At 39.3% G+C, this 12877-nt stretch overlaps 1 protein-coding gene across 1 annotated transcript in view; it reads left to right on the top strand.

Moving 5' to 3' along the window:
* The first annotated feature begins 201 nt into the window (after positions 1–201).
* Positions 202–12877, top strand: part of Csnk2a1 (casein kinase 2 alpha 1) — a 54335-nt gene continuing 41659 nt past the window's right edge. The window contains 1 exon segment of the mRNA XM_047538852.1: positions 202–331. The gene's annotated coding sequence lies outside the window, so the exon portion shown is untranslated.

The following is a 12877-nucleotide window of genomic DNA, read 5'->3' as shown; positions in this document are numbered from 1 at the left end:
AAAGTGCGCTTAGTCATTGGAAGCCTCGTTATTATGATTTATACTGAGAATCCATTCCATTTTTCGCCTCAGTAAGGGACCGCACCCCCGGGACACAATAGCACATCCCAGCATGGCCGCCCTCAGCCAGATTCCACTGAGGGCGGAGTCGGAAGCGGCCTCGCCCCGCCTCCTGGCAGGAGGGGGCTTCCGCTTCCGGCAGCGGAGGCTGCAGCCTCGCTCTGGTCCCTGCGGCTGGCGGCCGAGCCGTGTGTCTCCTCCTCCGCCGCCGCCATATTGTCTGTGTGAGGAGAGGGGAGAGCGGCCGCCGCCGCTGCCGCTTCCACCACAGGTACCACGGGAGCCGCCAGGCGAGGTCGTTGGGGGTTGGGGGTGGGCCCGGGATGGGGCAGCCGGGCGCGACCGCCTCCCACGCTCCCAGCAGACACCCGAGTAGCCCCGTCGCCTTCCCCTGCCCCCCCTCCACACACACACCAGCCGAGGCCCCTGCAGTCCGTAGGGGAGGCCCGGGGCCACCCCCAAGGGTGGAAAGCGAGGCTTAGGCGCAGAGGCCGACGTGAGGGTGGGAAACCGCTGTCGGACTCCGGTTTATTGCAAGAGAGAGGTGCTGGACTGGGCGGAGGCTAGGGGGCAACTTGGAGGTGGGGGTCGCGGGGGGGAAGGGAGCTTGAGGGGTGGGGCCACGGGGGGGACGGTGGGGGAGGGTGCTGAGGGAGTGGTGCCTGCTGGGTAGGGTGGCGTGAAGCCACCCGGGCGAGGGGCAGCTGGAGTTAGGGCCTTCCTAGGGTCCCTCTGGGTGGGGCTGAGCTTCCCACCTGCAAACTGGGTGCGAGGTGGAGGGGACCCTGGACGGGTTGCTGGGGAGAAAGGGAGAAGGAGCCATGCAGTGGGGCAGAACGGGTGGAGTTGGGGTTAAGGGCTAATTGCCAGCCTGGGTGGAAAAGGAGAGGTATGTAAAATGAAGGGTTGGCCAAGAGTAGACCTGTGTTGGTGACCTTTTGAAAGAGTAGGACTTTTAAATTTTGTTTCTTGTTTATTGCAGGGTTGGAACATATCTAGGCTAGGCAGGTGATGGGTGGAGCTTCTGTAGTTTGTTTTGGGGAAGCAAAGTCAGAGTCAGGGGAATTGGTTTGAGGCTTTTGCTTTTGTAGGAAGGGAAAGAGTTCTGAAAAGGAGGTGACAAGTTACTTGGGAAGACTCGATTACCTTTTAACTGCTATATTGTATGAGAAGGGGACCTGGAGAGAGGAAATAAAAATAAAACTAGGAAGGGAAGATTTTTCCCAGAGCTGAAGACCTCATTCTTTGTAAGGAGTGGCAGTGTAGGCCAGTGCTTCAGAACTAGACTTCCTAGGTTCTCAGGTATCAGGGCCTCTGTAAGCCTCAGTTTTCCTGTCTATAAAATGTGGATGATACATCCTAGCTCAAATTTATAGCAAGGAGTAAATTAGATAATTTGTATCAAGTGCTTACTACAGTGCCTGGAAGGCAGTAAGTACTTAATAGATCTTACCCGGCCCTGTTATTAAAGGGTGTAGCTGGTATCTTTGGGGTTTCTCCTGTCCAGATAAAATTTATTGTCAAAAATCTGACTTTAAAAATTATCTTTGTAGTTCCTGTGAATCAGTTAACTTAACTGAGTTGGTAGACTTGGGGTTTAAGTTCAGGATCAATACTAGTTCTTCTGCATATCCTTTTGAAAAGTTCACCTACTGAAGTCTTACCAGAGCAGGTTTCTCCTTCTATGACTTTGAGATAGTTGACTTTCATTTGTTAATGGAGAAGTTATGTGACTTGAAGAAAGAAAATTGGATATTTACTTAGATTGGTTTTATCATTTGGTTACAAAGTTAAGTTACCCCATGACAACTTTTCTTTAAAAACAAAAACAATAACAACAAAGCACACATGCCTAATTATGTTCTCTTTTGTGGAGAACAGGAAAAGCAGAGCACACATTTAAAGAGCAGCATGTATTAATTTCTGAATTATGGGGGGACTGCCATACTGTTGGAGGATGAAACAGGTGGCAACTACTTTTGGGGGTTGGGGTACCAGGGATTGAACTCAGGGGCACTCAACCACTGAGCCACATCTTCAGCCCTATTTTGTATTTTATTTAGAGACAGGGTCTCACTGAGTTGCTTAGTGCCTCACTTTGTTGTGACTGTGTTTGAACTCAAGATCCTCCTGCCTTGCCTCCCCGGCCGCTGGGATTACAGGCATGCACCACTGCGCCCAACAGCAGCTTCTTTTCCACAAGGTGCTTCTAGTTTTCCTATTACCTACACACACACACTTCCAGGATAAGAGTTTGCTTTTGTTATTTTTAAAATATCTTTGAACATATTTGCTTAAAAGGATGTCTCATTTTTTGCTGTGCAGGGGATTGAACCCTGGGCCTCGTTCATGCTAGACAAATGCTTTACCTCTGAACCACATCTCGAGCCCTGAGGTTTTCTTTAGAAAGTGAGATTAAAGACTTATATAGGGTTTGGGTTTGTAGTAGGTAGAATGATACCCCTATCCCACGTGATATGCATACCTTAATCCTCAGAATCTGTAAATATGTTACATTACATGGCAAAAGAAACTTAGAAAATGTAACAAAGGTTAAGAATCTTAAAAGTAGGACTTGGCAATGGTGGCACACACCTGTGATACCAACTACTGCGTAGCCTGAGGCAGGTGGATTGCTAGTGCAAGGTCACCCTGGGCAACTTTGTGAGGCCCTGTATCAAAATAAAAAAATGTGGGTTTGGGTCTGAGATTGTGACTCACTGATAGAGCACTTGCCTGGCATGTATGAACCCTAGGTGCACTCCCCAATAATGCAAAATAAGAATCTTAAAGTCAGAAAATTATTCTGCATTTTCTGGGTAGGCCCTGTCTCATTACATGAGTCCTTTAAGGCTCAAAGAACTTCCTCCAGCTGGAATCAGATGAGCATAAGGGAAAACCAGAGATTTAAAGCATGAGAGGGACTCCATTTGCAATTGTTAAAGTCACATGGAAAGCATAAGAAGGAACGTGGGCAGCCTCTAGTAACAGTCAGTGAAGAAATAGAAACCTCAGTCCTACAACCATGGGAACTGAATTTGGCCAACACCTAATGAACTGTGAAGTGCATTCTTCCCCAGAGTTTCCAGCAAGAAATACAGCTTCACATGCACCTTGATTTTTGGCCTCAGAACTCTAAGCAGAAGATCTAGACAAGCCTACCCAATTTGCAGCCTACAGAGTATGTGAATTAATAACCTCATGAGATTGTAAGTCATTACCTTTGTGGTAATTTGTTACAGTAGTGATAACACTAGTATAGATTTTGGTATTGGGAATGGGGTACTATTACCTAAAAGTGAAGTTGACTGTGGGTGGAGTCTGGAAGAATTTTGAGGAGAATGGTAGAAAAGACCTAGAACAGATTGTTGGTAGTAATTTGAATGTTAATGACCCCTGGAAAGGGTTCAGATAGAAGTGAGGTACCTGTTACTGGAAACTGACAGAGTGGCAAATAAACTTAGTAAAATTGTATCCTGTGGTTATGTGGAAGGCAGAAATTGTAAGTGGTAAACCTAGATATTGACTGAGAAGATTGACAAGTAGAATGTGGAAAGTGCAGCCTAGTTTATTTGTGGATGTCTTCCTAAGGGAGCAATTCATGTAAAGCCCACTAGATTCTTGATAATTTTATGCTAGCAGAAACAATGCTGTCTTCAATCAAAAGATACAGAAATTAAGAAATTAAATAGAACTGTTAGACCCTCACAAATTCTGACAGGAAACAAGTGGAGAAAACTATTCACATACTTACACGTGAATGTGCTGCTTTTCATAAAAAAAGAAGGGTGACTCAGAGGTGGAACCAGGAGCCCAGAGGGGTGGAGCTAAAAGACAGGATTTTTCCCAGGCTGTGAAATAGAATTAATTTTAAAATGATTTCACCAGTTCTTTTTCTTTCTTTCTTTCTTTTTTTTTTTTTTAATATTTCTTTAGTTGTAGATGTACACAATACCTTTATTTTATTTATTTATTTTTATGTGGTGCTGAGGATCAAGCCCAGTCCCTCACACGTGGGAGGAAAGTGTGCTACCACTGAGCTACAACCCCTGCTCTGAATGACTGAATGTGTGGCTGGCTCTCTTTCCCTTTATATATTCTCATTTGAACTAGAATGCCTGTGAAGTTACCCTATATACCTGTCTCATTATAGTATATTGGGAGTAGATAACTTTTTTTAAAATAACGCCCCAGGTGTTATACTTAATTTTATTATATGCACAATCTCCTATACCTGAATTAAAGGATGAGATTTGGGGCTTTTGAATTGGTAAGCTGTAAATGAGATTTTTGGACTTTGAGTTGATGCTGTAGTGGTATGAGACCTTTGGGAATCTTGAGATAAATGTGTTTTATATTTGGGAGGATTTGACTGGATGTCAGAGGGTAGATGGTGGTAGGAAGTACACCACCCCCAACTCTCACCCCTATGTTTGTATTTAATCTCTGTCATCTGAACATGTTATGTGGCAGAAGGAACTTTACAGGGACTTTTAAGCTTAAAGATCATAAAATTGGAAGATATCTTGGATTTTCTCAGTGGGTCTAGTCTAATCACATGTGCTCTTAAAAGAGTCAGAGAAATGGACAGAAATTAGAGATTTGAAACCTGAGGAAGACTCAGCCTGCCATCATTGGAGGGGCTACATGAAAAATATATAAAATGCAGCAGTCTCTAGTAGCAAAGGTCAGACCCAGTTAACAGCAGCAAAGAAATGGTGACCTCAGTCCTACAACCGAAAGGAACTAAATTCAGCCAGCAACCTAAATGAGCAGGACAGTGTCCAATGATGAATACAGCTGGAATCAAAGTGAATAATACCTTGGTTTTTGGTCTTGGAAAACCCTCAGCAGAGGACCCACCTAACCTAAGCCCACCCAACTCTGGCTATAGAAACAGATAATAAATTTGTCTTGTTCATTTATAGTAATTTGTTACAACAACAATAGAAAACTAATGACCAGGGATGATGAGCATGCCTGTAGTCCCAGTGATTCAGGAAGCCGAAGATAACAAATTGAAGGTCAGCCTCAGCAATTTGGCAAGACCCTGTTTCAAAAAGAGCTAGGGATGTTAACTCAGTGGTAGAGTACCCCTGGTTTCAATCTCTGCTACCACAAAAAAAGAGGGAGAGCTAATGCCAGGTTTTATGGGGTTTATTTCAGAATCTTGCAACCCAAAACACTTTGGTCTAAAAGTCTTCACAGCTAGGTGTGGCAGCACATGCCTGGAATCCCAGCTACGTGTGAGGCCGAGGCAGGAGTATCCCAAGTTTAACACCAGCCTCAGCAATTTAGCATAGCCCTGTCTCAAAATAAAAAATAAAGGGTGAGGGGGCTGGGAATGTGGCTTCATAGTTAAATGCCCCTGAGTTCAGTCCCAGATACCACACACACACACACAAAAAGACTTCACAGAAAAACGATGTTGAATAGAAGCCTCTTCCTTGATGTTTAAATATTCTATTACTGTCTTAAGATTGAGTTTGAAGGAGATAGATGACTAGATTGTCATCTAGATTCTAGAACTCTGGCCATTTTGGTAGGATTTCTGTAAATTGGTGATTCTTCCTTGTCTATTAAACAATGTATAAACAGCATAATTTCTTCCTTAATTTTCTTATTTGGTTAAACGGTCAGTATATATGACCTAAAGATGTTTTTCTTTTCTTTATATTCATTTACACACACACACACACACACACACATTTTTTTTTGGATTGCTGGGGATTGAACCCAGGACCTTGTGCTTGACAGACAAGCACTCTACGAACTAAACTATATCCCCAGCCCTAAAGATATTGTTTAAGGGTGATATGTTTTTATGAATTAAAAACCAGTTATATATTGAACTATTTGTTGTATCTTCCACCCCATCCCAACTTAATGTTGTAAGATCTTTTCTCCGTATCATTGTCCTTTGAGGTTAAAAGTCTGATTTAGGAAACATAACTATGAAATGGAGCTTCTAGATTTTTTTGTCCTATTTATTTTTTTAGTACTGGGGATTGAATGTGGGGATGCTTTACCACTGAGCAACATTCCCAGGCCTTTTTATTTTGAGTCAGGTGTTAAGTTGCTGAGAGTCTTGCTAAATTGCTTAGGCTGGCCTTAAATTTGCTGTCTTCCCTCAGCCTGCTCAGTTGCTGGGTTTTCAGGCACAGACCATTGTGCCTTGCTGAGTTTCTTTTAAGAAAGATCGTTTGTTTCTGTTCTTTAATAGTATCCTGTTGGTTAAATTCATAAAATGTGGTCTAACTAGACTTTGGACAGAGCATGGGGGAAATGAGATTACAGGTGTGTGCTACCATACCTGGCTCACTTTTTAAAAACATTACCTAAGCCTGGTTATTTTCTCTGCCTGTTTTTTCATAGGGTTATTGTAAGGATTAATGGAGATAATATATAGAGCACATTTAATATAGAACCTAACATAGTAAGTGCCTCCAAAATGTTAACTGTTTATAACATTTATGATAACTGTTTTGACAACTGTATGGCAACTTTTGCATAAATAGTACAATTTGTATGAGTTCAGAAACTGATGAAAACTGATATGATTTGCCATTGAGTGAGGTAAGGGCTTAGCATTTTCAGGTAATAATAAATAATGCTTATAATACTTGATTTAATGAGAAACTGGATTTGATCCTTGGTCTGTCACAATTTACTGGGTGACCTGGTCCAAGTTTGTTTCACAAGAATATTATTGTGTTCTTACATCTAAATTTCTCTGGGCTAAGATGAATAATTTCAAAAGTAGCATATAATTTAGTTGTTTCTTAATAGAAATCTAGGCCAGCCAGCTTTTCAAATGAAGAAATTCCCCTAGGATTATTAAGGAAAAGTGGCTGCTGACATTGTAACAAAGGATATGTTTGCCTTGGTTTAAAGACAATGGGTAGTTCTCTTGAAACTGTTTCCGTGTGCTTCAGAGTAGAATTCAGCAAACTTAGTTGTACACACACACATACATGTAATATGTACATATATATCTTTTTTAAACAGGAATCAAGGATTGAGCCTTTTAAAATGTTTAGGGTGAAAGAATTCACAGTATCACAAGGTAAAGCTAGGAGTGCCATTTTACTGGTTCCTACAAATTCTGTATCTTTCAGCCTTAGACATAAAAAAACCTACTTAGCAACAGTTGCTATTGTGGGAAAGCTTTTTTTTTTTTTTACATTAGTGATGATAATGTTTTCTTAGAAAATTTTTGTTATCTAAATGAGAGTTTTGGATTTAAATACCAGGATAGAATTAATCTTTACAATTTTGTATGCTTCTCGTCTTAAATGCCTTTATATTGGCTGTTCTTTTTACACTTTCTGGTCTTATGGGTTTTTCTGACAGTTTTTTATTAGCTGAAACATTTTAGTTTGCTTGGAATAGTGAACACTTGGAATTTTTCTGAAGTTATGACTAATGGGCATTTCTCAATTTAGCTATCTCTCTAATGTTCTGTAAATTTTAAGTAAACCACCCTGTTAAAAACAAATGGGTAAATTATTTTCTTAAAAAAATTGTATCATTGTAAAAAATGGTACAAAATAACCATTGTTGGCCGTTGGATTTATAACCAGTCAAAAGATGTTCATTCAGCGACTCCTAAATGCCTGCTACATATCTTGCAGGTAACTGTGCAAAGGATCTCCAGATTGTCCCTCCCCTCAAGCTCACACAGTTGACATTTTGTCAGATATATTATGCCACAACCTAGTAACATTCCAAGGTGTTGTCTCAATGAAAACTCCTATTTACTTTGTGTTTTAGCTATAAGCTATACTTTCTAAAACAGCTACAGAAATTAGGGGATGAGGGTGAGAATGAATCGCAAATTAACTGAGATAGCTGGTGGGTAGTAGAAGGCAGCAGGATAGTGGAAAGAAGCAAGAGTTGGGTGAAGATCACTTAACCTCACTTAAGCCTGAATTTTCTCATCACTACCTCATTAACTTATTAACCTTGTTTCTTCATCTGTAAAATGGGGTTTAGTAGTTCCTATCTCAGGATTCTTATGAAGATTAATAATAAAAGCACCAGCTAATTATCATCTCAGATTACTGTGAGGATTAAAGGAGATAATTTATAAAATGCCTGACCTGACTGGTATTTTCTTTCCCTTCCCTGTCAGTGAAGACACTGTGTTTATTGCTGATGCTGCTGTTCTTTGCTCTTTATTTTCATTTTCTGCTGCCAAGCATTCTTAGTTTTAATGAGACTTTTGACTTGTACTTCCTGTTTCTGGTGTGGCCTGTCAGGTGGGTGAGGTGCTGAATTGCTTCTTAGGGGTGGATCAGTATGTAATTCAAGGACCAGTGTAGCTTGCCTCATTTACTCAGGTACTATGTATATTGTCAGAGGGGTTACTAGTCTTGATGATTCTAAATAGAGAAGTTCCTGTCTCAAGCTCAGGAAGAGTCCTAGATTTGCTCACCTGTAGATGTAGGGTCAGAAATTATTTTCAGTGGTACTTTAGTCGAGATTTGGGAATTGCCTGAGTATCACGTGATAGGGGTATGTTTGCAGGAGTTTCCTGCATTAACATCTTCTCTATGTCTTGCTTACTCAGATAATCCACTTCGTTTTGTTTTCTCTGGTTGATGTTGTTTTGGGTTTTGTGTGTGTGTGTGCATGGGTGATTCAACCCAGGGACTCTGCTAAGCATGTGCTCTACCATTGCACTACATTCCTAGCCTTGCTCTGTATTTTTAAGTTATAAACTTCTTGGAGCAGGAACTTACCTTTATTAGTACCTATAAAGTGTGTATTTATGATTATATTGAATAACTACAAATAACTAACCATTTATACTGGAGATATTCTCCCATCCTTTTTAAAAACATAAAATAGACTTTATTGCCTGGCATTTAAAATAGTAAGTATTCAAAAATGCATTTTTCTTTTTTTTTTAACTTTTTAATTTCTTCTAATTAGTTATACATGACAGAAAAATGTGTTTTTCTACATAATTTATTGTGAGATTATCACTGTCAAATCAAATATTTTCATCATTTGCTTATATTCATCTGTGTGACCAGTTCATTTCTCCTTCCAAAATGTTGCATTGTCACACTTATGGCAGTGAATCTTCAGAAACTGCAGCTGAGGACTTTGGCATTTATTTGTAGCTACCTATATGCTCTTGTTACATGTAGTTGTGATCCTAGTAATTTTTGCACAACCTATCTGTATGACAGTTTTTGGAATACTTTTACCAGGATGACCACCATACATCTTAAAAATGCATAGAATTTGTTGCACCTTAAAGAACTCAACACCAAGGCCCATAGATCTGCCACCCAGCTAGCATTCTTTCCCCTGTCCACCATGGCAGTCACACAGAAAAAAGCTTTTCCATCTTTTATTTTATACAGTTGTGACCTGGTGACCAGCCTATTCAGATAAGAGAATAAATGAAGAACCTTGATTGGTGAAACTTGCCTCATCCCCAGCTCCTTGCCTTCAGTTTAAAGCAACTCATTATAGTATTTTGGGTAGTCTGTTAATAAATCACTTTACAAAATTAAGGAAATAGTGTTGAATTTACTAGAAAGAACTTGTTTAGGTCTTGAGAATTCAAAATAGATCTAGGTTTAAAAAAAAAAAAGAATTAGACCTAGGTTCAAATGTGTCATTCATCAGTTAGTGATCCTGTGATTTGGGGCAGGTTTTTTTAACTTCTAAACTTTTACTTCTAAAATGGAAGTGTGCATCTCATATCATACTTGTTTTAAAAGTCATTCATATGGTAGCAGTAATTATTATAGACATAAAGCTGGATTCAGCTTTAGATTACTCTAGGTCTCAAAGTTTTCCATCTTTTGGCTCCATTGGTTTAGGCCAGTGGAATAGTTTCCTTTTTTTTTTTTTTTTTTTTTTTAATTTTTTAGTTGTTGATGGACCTTTATTTTATTCATTTATTTACATGTGGTGCTGAGAATCAAACCCAGTGTTTCACACATGATAAGCAAGTGCTCTACCACTGAGCCACAACCCCAGCCCTGGAATAGTTTCATATTGTGACTTTATTTTGCTTGTGTTGCCTAATCAAAAGGTACAGTATAAGATGATGATTTCTCTGCCTATCATTTACTGTGTATTGTGGAAGATAACACCAACTTCAGATTTTAGGATAGAACTACGTTAATCCAAATCAAACTGCTTGGTAATACCTCACTTCATTGGAAAACCTTCCATTGTTGCTATGTCATCCATGTAACATTGATACTTTTTCTGACTTAAAAGTAGAGAAATGGGGACTGGGAATATAGCTCAGTTGGTATGCACAAGACCCTGGGTTCAATCCCTAGCACCTCCAAAAAAAAAAGTAGTGAAATTAAATTCACACAGGGCCCAGACACTGATGTGTTTTATTTTGCCATACCTCTTGGTTTATGTTAGAAACACTGTATGTATTGGCTTTTAAAATAAGAATTTGGTATACTTCATAGGTAGGAATAAAAACAGAAGCCCCAGTGGTATGAAAGATCATTATCTCCTAAAAGTTGAATATCCTGCAGGTTCATATAAGCAGATACGTCATAAATTCAGGTATTATTATAGATATTTATATTCCAAATTTCAAAGACCCTTAATGGGACGGGGGGGGGGGCAGCTTATTCTCTTGGCTTTGAACAGATTGTTTTCTTAATTCATTGTGCGCCTGCTGTCTTGGAATTTGAAGGTCAAAGAGTCAGGAAACTGTCAGGGAGTAGTTAACCTCTGGAGCTATATATTTTTTTCCCAATTTATAAATCAAAGCAAAACTTTACTATTTACATGGTATTAGTTTGATAGGTGAGGGAAAGTGCTCTTGGCCATGATTGCCAATAATAGCATTAAACATCTCACCTTAAATTAAGACAGGAAAAGACCAGCCTTAGCAATTTGTAGAGGCCTTAAGCAATGTAGTGAGACCCTGTCTTAAAAAATAAAAAAGGCTGGGGATATGGCTCAGTGGTAAAGTGCCTCTGGGTTAAATCCCCAGTACCCCCCAATAAAATGAAACAAGGGTTGGGGATTCAGCTCAGTGATAAGAGTGCATGAGGCCCTGGGTTCAGTGCTCAGTACCACAAAAAAATTACGTGGAAGTGGGAAAACTTCATTTCATCTTACATGTATTTTTACCATTATCCTGTTTACTTTTGATTTACTCTTATAAGCTGGGGGGAGGTCTACTTTGTGATTGTTGTTTTGTGCTGGTGACCTTCCAGAGCCTGTTAATAGGGTTTCTGGACTATTCTTGGAAGTGTACAAGGTGATTGCATATCTGTTGAAATAAATGGGATTATGAAATAGTGTTTTTAACCTCTTCTGCATGGGTTTTGTCTGTTCAGGTCAGGATCTCCACAAGTTATATAAATCAGAATTTCTCAATCACTGTACTTACAAGGGAGTTTGAGATGAAATGGGATGCTGGTCCTTTCAGACCTGGTCATTCGTGTGGGGTACATTGTATCCACTTGCTCTTAGATCCATAGTAGTCTTAATCAGTGTGCCATACAAACAGTATTTTTTTTTTCTTTGTATCATGACTTTTTAAAAAGGCTGAAAGCACTGATTTAGAATGTTCAGTAACTGGGTGTCTTAACAGTTTTTAAGATTCAAGGGATCACTAATCTGAATCTTGGCTTCGGGTTTAGAAGAGACCATTTTCAGGTATCTCTAATGAAATAGTTCTCTTTTCATATATGATTCCAGGAATGTTTTTAAGACTTAATGTTTTAAAGTTGGATGCTTGTGAAGAAATTCATCTGTATGTTGTTGTTTTGCTGTGTGAGTGTTTGAACCCAGGGCTGCTCTACCCACTGAGTTACACCCAGCCCTTTTTATTGTTCATTTTGAGACAGGATCTCACTAAATTGCCCATGCCGGCCTCAGCCTTCCAGATTACTGGAATTACATGTGTCACCATGGCCAGTTTAAGTTCTTATTTTCTTAAGCAAATAAGAGGCAAATTTGTTAGCTTCTGTAAAACTTGTCCTCAACTGACTCTGAATGCCACTGTATCTCTTCTGAAGCTGACATTTTTTTTAATCATTCATCAAGCTTGGGTCTAGCCCTGGAATATAACTTGAAGCCTACGCCTCATTGTCTTTTCTTCCTTTGGGAAAGAATGAGATGTACTTAGTTTTAGCGACTTAATTTTAAAATATTTTATGTAGATCATCAAGCTAACCTTTTCAAATGGATCTTTTACAATGTTAAAAATGTACATTTCCTGCAAGGGAGTGTAGCTTAGCACACAATTAGCATGTGCAAGACCCTGGTTTAATCCCTAGCACCACACAAATACAAATACTCATAAAAATGTGTGTTTCCTGTTTGTCTAAGTGGATAATTCATTTTTTTTTAATGGTTTACAGATTCCTCTAAGCCTGTAATAAATTTTCTTCAAAAAATGTACATGCACATGCTGCTTTGTGTACATTTTCAGGGAGTTTATGACCTCTGATCTCATTGATGAACTTCATTTTCAGTTCCATAATTTGTAGTCCAAACATTACATTAAATTCATTACTTTTAAATTTATGAATGAAATTTATTTATAAATTAATATATAAATATATTATTTATATACTTTTATATATTTACTATATAATTTACATATTTATAAATTTATCTATTTAGCATAGAGCAAAGATTGATAGCTTAAGTACCTTCAGAAATCAGACCAGTAAGATAAATGAATAGAGTTGTCCAGGGTTTACTAACATCTCCAGTGGGTGGGTTTTAAAAGAGCCCATTGTTAGGGGCTGGGGTTGTGGCTCAGTGGTAGAGACTTTCCTAGCATGAGTGAAGCATTGGGTTCAAT

Source organism: Sciurus carolinensis, chromosome 2, assembly GCF_902686445.1.
Source record: "Sciurus carolinensis chromosome 2, mSciCar1.2, whole genome shotgun sequence".
Taxonomy (NCBI): Eukaryota; Metazoa; Chordata; class Mammalia; order Rodentia; family Sciuridae; genus Sciurus; species Sciurus carolinensis.
Note: the sequence above shows the minus strand (reverse complement) of the source record. Positions and strands in the feature narration are given on the sequence as shown.